Consider the following 11,624-nt stretch of genomic DNA (forward strand, 5'->3'; position numbering starts at 1 on the left):
AGTAAATGAGACCAAGTTTAGACATATTTTAGGAAGATAACTCCAACAGCAGTGGGGGAGTGTGGGAAGGAATGGCTTGGAAGGGAGAAAGAAGAAGCATAGACCATTTCAATGTGTTACAATTTTTCACTTGAAAGTAATAAATATGGATGAGTGCTTCAGGTAATAAAGGCCTAAACTAGAGAGTTACCATGAGAATGAAAAGAAAAGGACAAATTAGGGATCCCTTCAGGAGCAAATATCTGAATAAATAAGCAAGAGTAAATTAATGGACTTTGATGAAATATTGTTTTTTAACAGATTCTGAAAGATAAATAAAGGAGGTATCACCACATACATCTCTAAACTCCAGAAGACCATTAGGGCCTATTTTGAAAACTTAAATGACAATAAAATGGAAAAATCTATGAGAAATTAACAAATTTCTAGATATATACAACCTATCAAAATTAAATCAAGATGACATATAAAACCTAGATAGACCAATAACTAGTAATGAGATGGAAGAAGTGATAAAAAGCTTTCCAGCAAAGTAAAGTCCAGGACCAGATGGATTTCCAGATAAATTTTACCAAACCCTTAAAGAATGACTAATGCTTCTGCTCCTCAAAATATTGAATGAAATAGAAACAGGGTAACACTCCCAGATTCATTCTAAGAAACCAATATCACTCTGACTTCAAAACCAGATACAGACACATTAAGAAAAGAAAAATTCAGGCCAATATCCTTGATGAACATAGATGTGAAAAATCTTAATAAAATAATAGCAATTTTTATTTAAAAACACCTTAAGGAGACTGTACATAATGATCAAGTTAGTTTCATTCCAGGGACACAAGGAAGTTTTAATGTACATAAATCAATAATAATAATGATATATCATAAAATAATATAACCATTTCAATAAGCACAGAAAAACCATTAGAAAAAATTCAGTACCCATGAATGATTAAAAAAAACACCTATGAAAAAACTAGGAATAGAAGGAACTTACCTAAACACCATAAAGGCTGTACATGACAAACCCAAAACCAACATCATACTGAATGAGGAAAAACTGAAAGCATTTCCTCTAAAATCAGGAACAGGACAAGGATGTCTACTCTCACCATTCCTATTCAATATAGCACTTGAAAATTTAGCCAGAGAAATTAGTAAAGAGAATAAAATAAAAGGAATTCAAATAAGAAAGGAAGAATTCAAATTGTCCCTGTTTGCAGATATGATCCTACAGTTAGAAGACACTAAAAATACCACCAGAAGACTTCTAGAGCTGATAAACAAATTCAGCAAAGTGCTATGTACAAAATCAACACACAAAAATTAATAGCTATATATAAAGAACTCAAAAAACTTAACACCAAAAAGAAAAAAATTCCAATCAATAAATGGGCTAAGGAACTGAACAGACACTTCACAGAAGAAGAAACAAAATCGCTCAACAAACATGGAAAAATGTTCATTATCTCTAGCAATTAGAGAAATGCAAATCAAAACTAAGATTTCATCTCACTTCAGTCCGAATGACAATTATCAAGAATACAAGTAATAATGTGTTGAAGAGGATGTGGGGGAAAAGGTACACTCATACATTGCTGGTGGGAATGTGCAAATTGGTGTAATCACTTTAGAAAGCAATATGGAGATTCCTCAGAAAACTTAGAATGGAACCACCATTTGACCCAGCTATCCCACTCTTCAGTTTATACCTAAAGGACTAAAATCAGCATACTACAGTGATGCAGCCACATCAATGATTACAGCAGCTTAATTCACAAGAGCTAGATGCCCTTCAACAAATGAATGGATAAAGAAACTGTGGTATATATACACAATGGAATATTACTCAGCCTTAAAGAAAAATGAAATTATGGCATTTGTATTTAAATGGGTGGAACTAGAGAACATCATGCTAAGTGAAATAAGCCAATCCCCAAAAAACAAAGGCTGAATGTTTTCTCTGATAAGTGAATGCTGATCCATAGTCAGGCAGGGTGGTAGGTAGGGAAGAATGAAAGAATTTTGGATTGTGCAGAGGGGAGTGTGGGGAGCAGTGGGACTGTGGGGATGGGAAGGACGATAGAATTGAGACAGACATTATCACCCTATATACATATATGATTATGCTACTGGTGTGACTCTGCACCATGTACACCCAGAGGAAGGAGAAGTTGTGCTCCATTTGCGTACAATGTGTCAAAATGCATTCTACTGTTATGTATAACTAATTAGCACAAATTTTTTAAAATAGAAGGGAGACCAGTAGAATAGAAGAAAGGGATCGGGGAAGGGAGGGGAGGGAAAGGGGAATGAAATTGATCAAATTATACTGATTTATTGTGTGCATGTATGAAAATATTATAACAAATCCCACTGTTATGTATAATTATAATGTGCCAATAAAAGGGGGAAAATCAATAGCTTTTCTATATGCCAATAATAAATTTGATCAAAAACAAATTGGGAAAATAGTTTCATTTATAATCACCTCAAAAAATATCTAGGAGTAGATATAAACAAGGAGGTGAAAGGCCTCTACAATTAAAATTATAGAACATTGAAAAAAGAAACTGAAGAAGATATTAGAAGATGAAAATAACTCCCATGTTCTTGGATAGGCAGAATTAATATTGTTAAAATGGGCACACTACCAAAAGTGATCTACAGGTTCAATGCAATCTCCATAAAAATACCCATGACAGGGACTAAGGCTGTAGCTCGGTGGCAGAGCACTTGCCTAGCATTGTGAGGCACTGGGTTTGATCCTTAGCATGACATAAAAATAAACAAATAAAGGCATGTTCTCCATCTACAACTACAAAAATAATTTTAAAAAACAATGACATTCTTCACAGAACTATATAAAACTATCTTAAAAATTCATAGGGTTGGAGCCAGGGTTGTAGCTCAGTTGGTAGAGCATTTGCCTTGCATGTGTGAGGACATGGGTTCAATCCTCAGCACCACATAAAAAATAAATAAAATAAGGGTATTAAAAAATTCATATGGGCATGGTGTGGTGGCACACATCTGTAATCCCAGCAGCTTGGGAGGCTGATGCAGGAGGATTGCAAGTTCAAAGCCAGCCTCAACAACTTAGTGAGGCCCTAAGCAACTCAGTTAGACCCTGTAGCTAAATAAAACATTAAAAAGGGACAGGGGGCTCAGGTTGTGGCTCAGTGGTAGAGCACTTGCCTAGTATGTGTGAGGCATTGGGTTCGATTCTCAGCACCACATATAAATTAATAAAATAAAGGTCCATTGACAACTAAAAATATTTTTTAAGTAAAATGGCTGGGGATTTGGCTCCGTGGTTAAGTGCCTCTGGGTTCAATCCCTGGTACCAAAAATAAATAAAATAAAAGACCCCAAATAGTCAAAGAAATTCTAAGCAATAAGAGCAATGCTAGAGGCATCACAATGCCTGACTTCAAATTATACTACAGTGTATACTATAGAATAACAAAGACTGCATGGTACTGGTGAAAATGAAAACTGGATTGGATTAGAAGACTCAGAGACAAACTCACACAGATACAGTCATCTGATCCTTTACAAAGGTGCAAAAAATGAATTCCATGTATATTGGAGAAAAGAGATCCTTTTTAAAAAAATGGTGCAGAGAAAACTGGATATCCATATGATGAGAATGAAAGTAGATTCCTATATCTCACCCTGCACAAAAATAAACTCAGTAATTGGGTTCAAAATGGTGGATTAGAGGAAGGGTGCATTTCTAGTTGCTCTGTGGCTTGGGATTTAAGCAGCAGAAGTATGGCTTCTCGGGAGATAAAAGAGAGAATTCACTAAAATTCAGTATTAGAGAGTCAGAATCTCTTAGAGTCTCAGAATTTAGTACAACCACTATGGAAATTCATATGGAAGTTCCTCAAAAGACTAGGAATCGAACCTCAATATGATCCCATTATACCACTCCTTAGTATTTATCTAAAAGTATTAAAGTCATCATATTGTAGTGATACATGCATACCCATATTTATAGCAGCACAATTCACAATAGCCAAACTATGGAACCAGCCTAGGTGCCCATCAATAGGTGAATGGACTAAGAAAATATGGTATACATACACAATGGAATTTTAATCAGCCATAAAGAAGAATGAAATGATGGTATTTGCAGGAAAGTGAATGGAACTGGAATAAGCCAGACTCATAAAGTCAAGGGTCATGTATTCTCTCACATGTGTAAGCTAGAGAGAGAGAAAGTACAAAACAGGGATCTCATGAAAATAGAATGAAGACCAATAGAGAATGGGGATTGGGAGAGAAAGGAGGGAAGGGAAAGGGGAAGTACGGAGGAATGAATTAGACCAAATTATGCTACATGCAGGTAAGAATATGTCACAATGAAGCCTACTATTATGTATAATTATAATTCACCAATAAAAGAATAAATGAAGGAAATGTGAATCATTCACAAATCTAGTGCAAAAAGTTGCTCAGGGTCATCAGTGGAGGAACATCAGTTGCTAGAGTTTAAAATAAGACAAGCTTTACACTAGTGTTAGCTAGGCACTTCTTAGGTTTCCCTAGAACCTTTCATCTTATAGTTGCCACAAAGAGAATTCTTTTTCCTACAAAGGCCAGATATTTTAGAAAAGTTTCTCAGTTTAATGTATAATGGTAAGTTTGATGACCTCTTTAACTTGCAAAGATAATAGGAAGAAGAAGCTGGAAAGAGAATCATAAGAATGGAAAAATAAATTCAGATTTTTTGTTCACTGGAGGTAGGCAGGCTACTTAAAAAACTGTATTCTAAGAACTAAAACATAAGACTGGGTGTGATGGCATATGCCTATAATCCAAGCAGGGCTAGGGATGTAGCGCAGTGGTAAGTGGTAGAGTACACAGAGAATTAAAAAGTAAGAGGCTGTACAACCAATACTACACCAAGAAACTGAGTATAAATTTCATGCAACACATATTTACTGAATGGCATAAATAAGGGCCTTACTAGATGGTGTGGGAGTTACAAAAGTAGACAAAAATGTCCTTTCTCTCCAGCGTATAGTGTAGTGTGGCATAGATAAGGAAAAATGCAGTGAGTCCAGGGTGGTTGGTGCCTTAACAGATGTAAGAAAAAAAATCATATTAGTTTTTGTAAAGAACCATCTGATTATTTTGGTCAGGATCCATGGTTTGTTAGATGTCTTAAACATTATATTTTGTTTGTTTTAACAGCACTCAAAGTGTGTGAAGGAGTAGAATTGGGACATTTAGTATTTGGAAAATAGAGAACTTTATTCTTAAATGTAGCTGTGGCATTTAACTTTTTATATTAAGGAAGGAGTTCAATATGTTTTCATTTACATTTTCACTGTCTTATACCATTCTTGAGAGGTACAGGAAGACAGAGATTATCCAGAGTATGCAATGAAGTCATCTCTCTCGGGTCCCTTCACAACAATCAATAGCAGGTCCAGGAGTGGAATGCAGGTTTTTAAACTCCCACTCTAAACTCCACTAGTTTTAAACTCTACTCTTTTCCAAGATGATACTTTTTAAAAAGTTAAGTAAAACCTTCTCCATTAGGAAATATCAACTATAATTTGTTTATGATATTGTTTTTCATTCCAAGTCTTAGTCCCTGGAAACATTTAACAGACATTGCATTGGAGTTTATTGGCTGTGGATCCTTGAACCTTGGCAGACTTAGCACTAAGTTTTTAGACTGAATTCCCAATAAATTCCAGTATTACCAGGTACTTATAAAAGCCTAAGATGTATGATATTCCCTGTGAATTCACCCAAAGGCAGGGCAAAAACTGACCTTGGCAGCTGCTTTCCCTTAAAAGCTGGATCCCATTTTGATGCAAAGAATTACCATTATCCAGATGTTTTTGTTAGTCATGATTCTATGAGACTACTCATTCTAACAACAAATTGAGCTCCTATTACCTAATAGGGATGATATAAATTAGAATTTTATCATTTCTTATGATGACTGGGCCAGGATACTATAATCAAAGAGTAATAGGAAACCTGGATCTGGGTTACTAAACATTTGACCTTTTCTTTAGTCTATAAGTTCTTGAACATGATGTGTATGTGTATGGTATATACACACAAACATATACCAATTGTAACCATATACCAACATGTGTATATATACATGTACATATACAAGTACACTTGAAGTATTATTTCTGATGAATTTTATTGCTATAATTTAGGTAGATGAAGATTGAACCCAACAAAACAGCAGCTCAACTTGAAAATCTACAATTCCATGTAAGAAAGACCAATAGGGTTACTAGGAAGATAAAGTAAAATTTTTCCTGTTTTCCTCCCATTCTTTAAAGGAGGGGGCACACTCCATATTTTGTTTCAGATAAAAGACTAGAATGATTCTTAAAGTGCCAAAAGTTATTTATTATAAATAATCTAAATCTTTCCTGCTGTAATTGAAGCACATTTACTCTTACTATGTATTAACATGTAATACATGTAATACATGTAATACATGTTAACGTTAGGAAACTACAGGACTCAGAATGAGGAGTCCTTGTTTCTCCAAGCTCTGTCATTCATTCATTTGCTCACTCACTTAGATATGCAAACCTCAAATATGTATTGACTGTCTATATTGTGCTAGTTACTTGGAATTCAGTGACGAACATTACTGTAGGTAAGTCGCTTCTCTTCTTGAGTCTGAATTTTCACATTTATAAAATGAAAGTATGGGAGTTGTTCTTTTTTTAAAATATCTTTTTTTTGTTTATTTATTTTTAAGTGGTGCTGAGGATCAAACCCAGTGCCTCACATATGAGAGACAAGCGCTCTGCCACTGAGCCACAACCCCAGCCCCTATGGGAGTTGTTCTTTTAAAACACTTTTAATATTGAAGAAAAGAGATAAATGGTGTGAAAATGCTTTGCTAATGGCAAAGCACAAAAATGTAGGGGTATAATTTCAGTTGTTCGAACCACAATTTGTTTTCCCACACTTATTTTATAGGGTTCACTTGCTTAATTGGCACAGAGTTCATATAGCTCACTCCAAATACTAGTTGAGATAATGACTCCCTCCCTGCCTGTAAACCAGTTTTCTTGTTTGACAAAACACTACATTTCTAATAAGGCTTGAAATTTCAAGTCATGAATTCATACCTTACATATGAACATTTCTCAAATGTTTTGGTCACCTTTTATACTCTTAAATATTATTGAGAATATGAAACACCTTTTGTTCAAATGGGTTATATCAATATTTACTGAATTGGAAATTAAATTTGAGAAAAATTTTACATATCTATTTATTTAAAATATTAAACCCATTATATAACAAATATAACATTTTAAGGAAAAATAACGATATGTTACAACAAGTTAGTGAGAAGAGTGGCACTCTTTTACAGTTTTGAAAATCTTCTGTCTGAATTGAGAGAAAATAGCTGGATTTTTAAATCAGCTTCTGACTTCAACCTGTTGTGGTATGTTGTTTTGGTTGAAGAAAATTCAGCCTTAAATGGATATTTAGTTGGAAAAGGGAGGAATGATTTAATAGCTTTTTCAGATAATTATGGATAGCCGTTTTGGTTCTATAACAAACTTGACAAGTGGTAGTTTCTTAAAGTTTGCAATGTAGAATCTAACACCATGTCAGCAAATTTTCAGATTTGTTTACAATAAAATCCATGGGGCAATCATGTACCTTGAACGGATCTTTTCCTCATGTGTGATTTTGTAATAACATACATTGGCTATATGGAAAACACTGGTTCACTGATTTATGCAGATCTTCCAAATGTTGATGTATTCAATTATAAAATATCCAAAATGTCACAGTTTCTATCACCACTGGCCTCTTCAGAAATGTCACTAAGTGTTGGGAAGCTGTCAGGCTAACGGTGGTAGGATTCAAGATTTAAAAATTTCTAATCTTTTTTCCCTAAAGGCTCAAATTTTTATCATTGGTAACAAATACTATTCACTATTTTCCTTGAAGTGACATACACACACTTCATTATTTTTGAGAAAAAATTTGTAGAATACTTAAATCTGAATAGTCACATTTTTTCAGTTAATCCTCTTTTCAAATGAAAATGGTGTTCCATGAAAAAACCAAAAAGACTAAAAATCCCCCCCAAAAAACCCACCCCACACTTTTCTTTGAGACAATTATCATATTGCAATATGCAGCAGAAGTAGTTTATATGTACTTCCAATTTCATCACACAAAACATTTTAAAAGTTCACTGAAAGGTCAAGATTTAATAAATTTTATTGCTTTATCAATGGTATTCTTAAATAAAACAATAAATTTTTAAAATTTTAGCATAAGTACATAATGGTGAATAATGCACAGCTCATAATACAACATTGTGCAACTGTCTTGACTAAAGCACCAGCAATTTTACTTACCACTATTTTTGTACCATCAATGTAAATGTTAACACAGTTGTTCCAGGATAAACCATGAGGTTCAAAAAAGTTATTCAACACTTTGCATGTTTCAGTAACACTTGCATTTATTTTCAAGTAGTCACAACAACTTCAACCACATTAATAGATCTTTTTCCATTTGTAAGGCAAAAGTATAGTTCTCTGGATGAATCATTTTTCACATTTATAGCTAAATGCTTAATTAGATGTTATTGTATCATTGGAAAATGACAGTGCCATGATTTCTTCTACTGACTTTTCATTCAGTAGGCATTCATTCAGCAATGTCAAGTCTTTTAGTTACTTAGGTGTGTTTTTCTAGGCAATTTATGATAATTTACCCATAAGTTGCTTTGTTGGCTTTATTTGTAGTTGATAAAGCTGTAATAAATAATTTTGGCTTCATGTTTTTCCATCTATATTTAAAACTGTCAACTCTTTTCTCTATGAATAATGAATGATTAATCTCAAAATGATGTCACTATTTAACTAGCATCAAATACTATATGAAAATGTTCTGTTTCATAATCAATACTAGAGTAAGTTAATATCTATAAAGCTGAGAAAAGATAGTTTTGTCATATTTTAATTTGCATTTGTGCTTAGTTTCTTAACATATATTCCTCTCTTTCTTGAGTTAAAGAATTCTATTCAGATATGTCAGTTTTGAGATTAAAAACAATTTCAGCATATTTAGAGGTGGTTGGTTACAGCTGTACATTGGCAATGTGATTCTTCTAGTCCTCCTTTTGTAAAACAATGACCCAACTCTAAAAATAAGAAAATTATTATAAGTAAAATTTATGTTAGTGTAAAATATTATGAAATTCTAAAGTAGTTTAAGATAAATGTAAACATTTAGAAGTTTTGAAAAATTTAAAAATATTATGGCAAAACAATACAAGAAAAGTACACTTATTTCTTGTATTTCCACATAGGCATGTGGGAAATTCTACAATTTTAAAATAGTGCTTTAGTGAATAATAAGGAGGTTAAAAGATTATAGCAGGCAGAATTAGAGACAGCTAGTAAGAAAATAGAAATCATGAGAACAAATAACTGGTTTTGTGTGTATGTATATTTATCCATATTTATAAAGTTACTACCCTTACAAAATTCTAGTATAGGGCTGGGGTTGTGGCTCAGCAGTAGAGCACTCGCCTAGCAAGCGTGAGGCCCGAGGTTCAATCCTCAGCACTACATAAAAATAAATTAAAAATTGGGCTGGGGATGTGGCTTAAGTGGTAGCATGCTTGCCTAGCATGCGTGAGGCACTGGGTTTGATTCTCAGCACCACATAAATGTAAAATAAAGATATTGTATCCACCTAAAACTAATACATAAATAAATAAATAAAATAAAGATAGTGTGTCCAAGTACAACTAACAAAATAAATATTAAAAAAAAACCAAAATTCTATAATTCAGGTATCAACTGCCAGAATAATGCTGTCATCATATATCACATATACAAAATGCCACTGTATACTCATCAAATAATGAGAGTAAAAAAGAAATAACATCTTGGTATAATTATGAAAACTGTTTGACCTCACAGACACTAAAAAGGTATTAGGAACCACCCAAATCATACCCTGAGAACCCATGATCTAGACTTCCAACACTAGACCCTTCAATGGACACTCAATGATGGCACATTTTTCCTCCCAATGCAATATATAGGGTTCCATATTTTCTTTTTTTCATCTGCCAAACTGGTTTCTAGAACAGAAAAATAATCTACAGAAAAAATGTTCCTATGGGCTGGGGATATAGCTCAGTTGGTAGAGTGCTTGCCTCACATGCACAAGGCCTTGGGTTTGATCCCCAGCACACACACACACACAAAAAAAAAAAAAAAGAAAGAAAGAAAAATGTTTCTAAGTGTCATGAACAATTAAAATTTCTAATTTCTATTTTTAATGATATTATATTGCAATGAACTAAAAACAATATCTAGTGTAAAACTAGGAAAACAGTCTTTTTAAAAAGTCAAAGAATGTTTATTCTGACATGAACAAAAAAGAAAACCTGGAATGTAAGCATTCCTACACATAATATTCACACAAGTGACTTAATGGGATATTTTTTTTGCCACAGTCTGGCTCTATTATCACTTATAAAACAAACACAAAAGTTCTTTCTGATAACTTCTAAGACCCTGAGAAGAGGTTTCCCTTCAGAAGAAGCAATATTTCCTCTACCAGAAACAGAGCAGTCCTCACATTAAAAAAAAAAAAAAAAAAAAAAAAAACTTGTTAAGCTTTAATGGGCTTTAGCATATATAATTTAGTTTAATTTCTAACATTGAAAGTAAATTCAAGATGTTAACTCCTAAAAGTCTCTGCTATATCATGTTGCTTAAAATACTTATGAGAGAAGGATGTCAGTTCAATTATTTATAATTTCTAGAGACTGAGATCCTACAATCTTCTTCAAAACATCATTCTAGAGTACAATATTCATTTATATAAATGAAAACTCTGTGATATATGAGAAATAAAGAAGTCTGGAAGTGTGATTAATTGAATGACACTTTGGGCAAGAAACTATAATTTTAAGTATTGACTTTATTTTCTTGTCTTTTCTTATTTTTAATGGATCTTATCCTAATGCTTTCACATTTACTATTAGTTGATATTTGGATACAATTGCATTGCCACTCATTGACCTTTATGAGCATGACTCCTTTTCTATGGGTTAGGAAGTATATAGTTAGTAAGCTTTATAAAAATATATTGCTGCTTTATGAGATATCATTATTCTCTTTTTCTTTGATTAATATCTTTTACTTTGTTGATATATTGAGATCTCTTCAGATTTCTTGTGAGAGTCTAATGGCTTTAATACAAATAAGTGTTTCTAATCAGTGGGGAACCATGAGACATGTAGCAAAATATTCATTAATGCCTTCAAAGTTTTTCCAAAGGATAAGAATTCTCTTAAAACTAAAAGCATTGCTGCAAATCTATTAAATAGAACAAAGGCCAGAAGGATAGAATGCAGATATAAAGTCTTTGAGAAACTGCTATTTATCAGTTACTTTGAAATGCAATTTGCATAGTGTTAAAATAGTTATTGGATGTATTGAGAATATATGTATATCAGTTATTCCTGATTCAGAATGTTGATGAAAGCAAATACATTTCACTTTCAATGGTTTTAAGGATTTTTTTTTCATAATTTTGTTCCTCTGGCTCCTAATTGGCTAAGAATT

Source organism: Marmota monax, unplaced genomic scaffold (genome assembly GCF_021218885.2).
Source record: "Marmota monax isolate L192 unplaced genomic scaffold, Marmota_monax_Labrador192_F-V1.1 WCK01_AAM20220418_F8-fsc00192, whole genome shotgun sequence".
Taxonomy (NCBI): Eukaryota; Metazoa; Chordata; class Mammalia; order Rodentia; family Sciuridae; genus Marmota; species Marmota monax.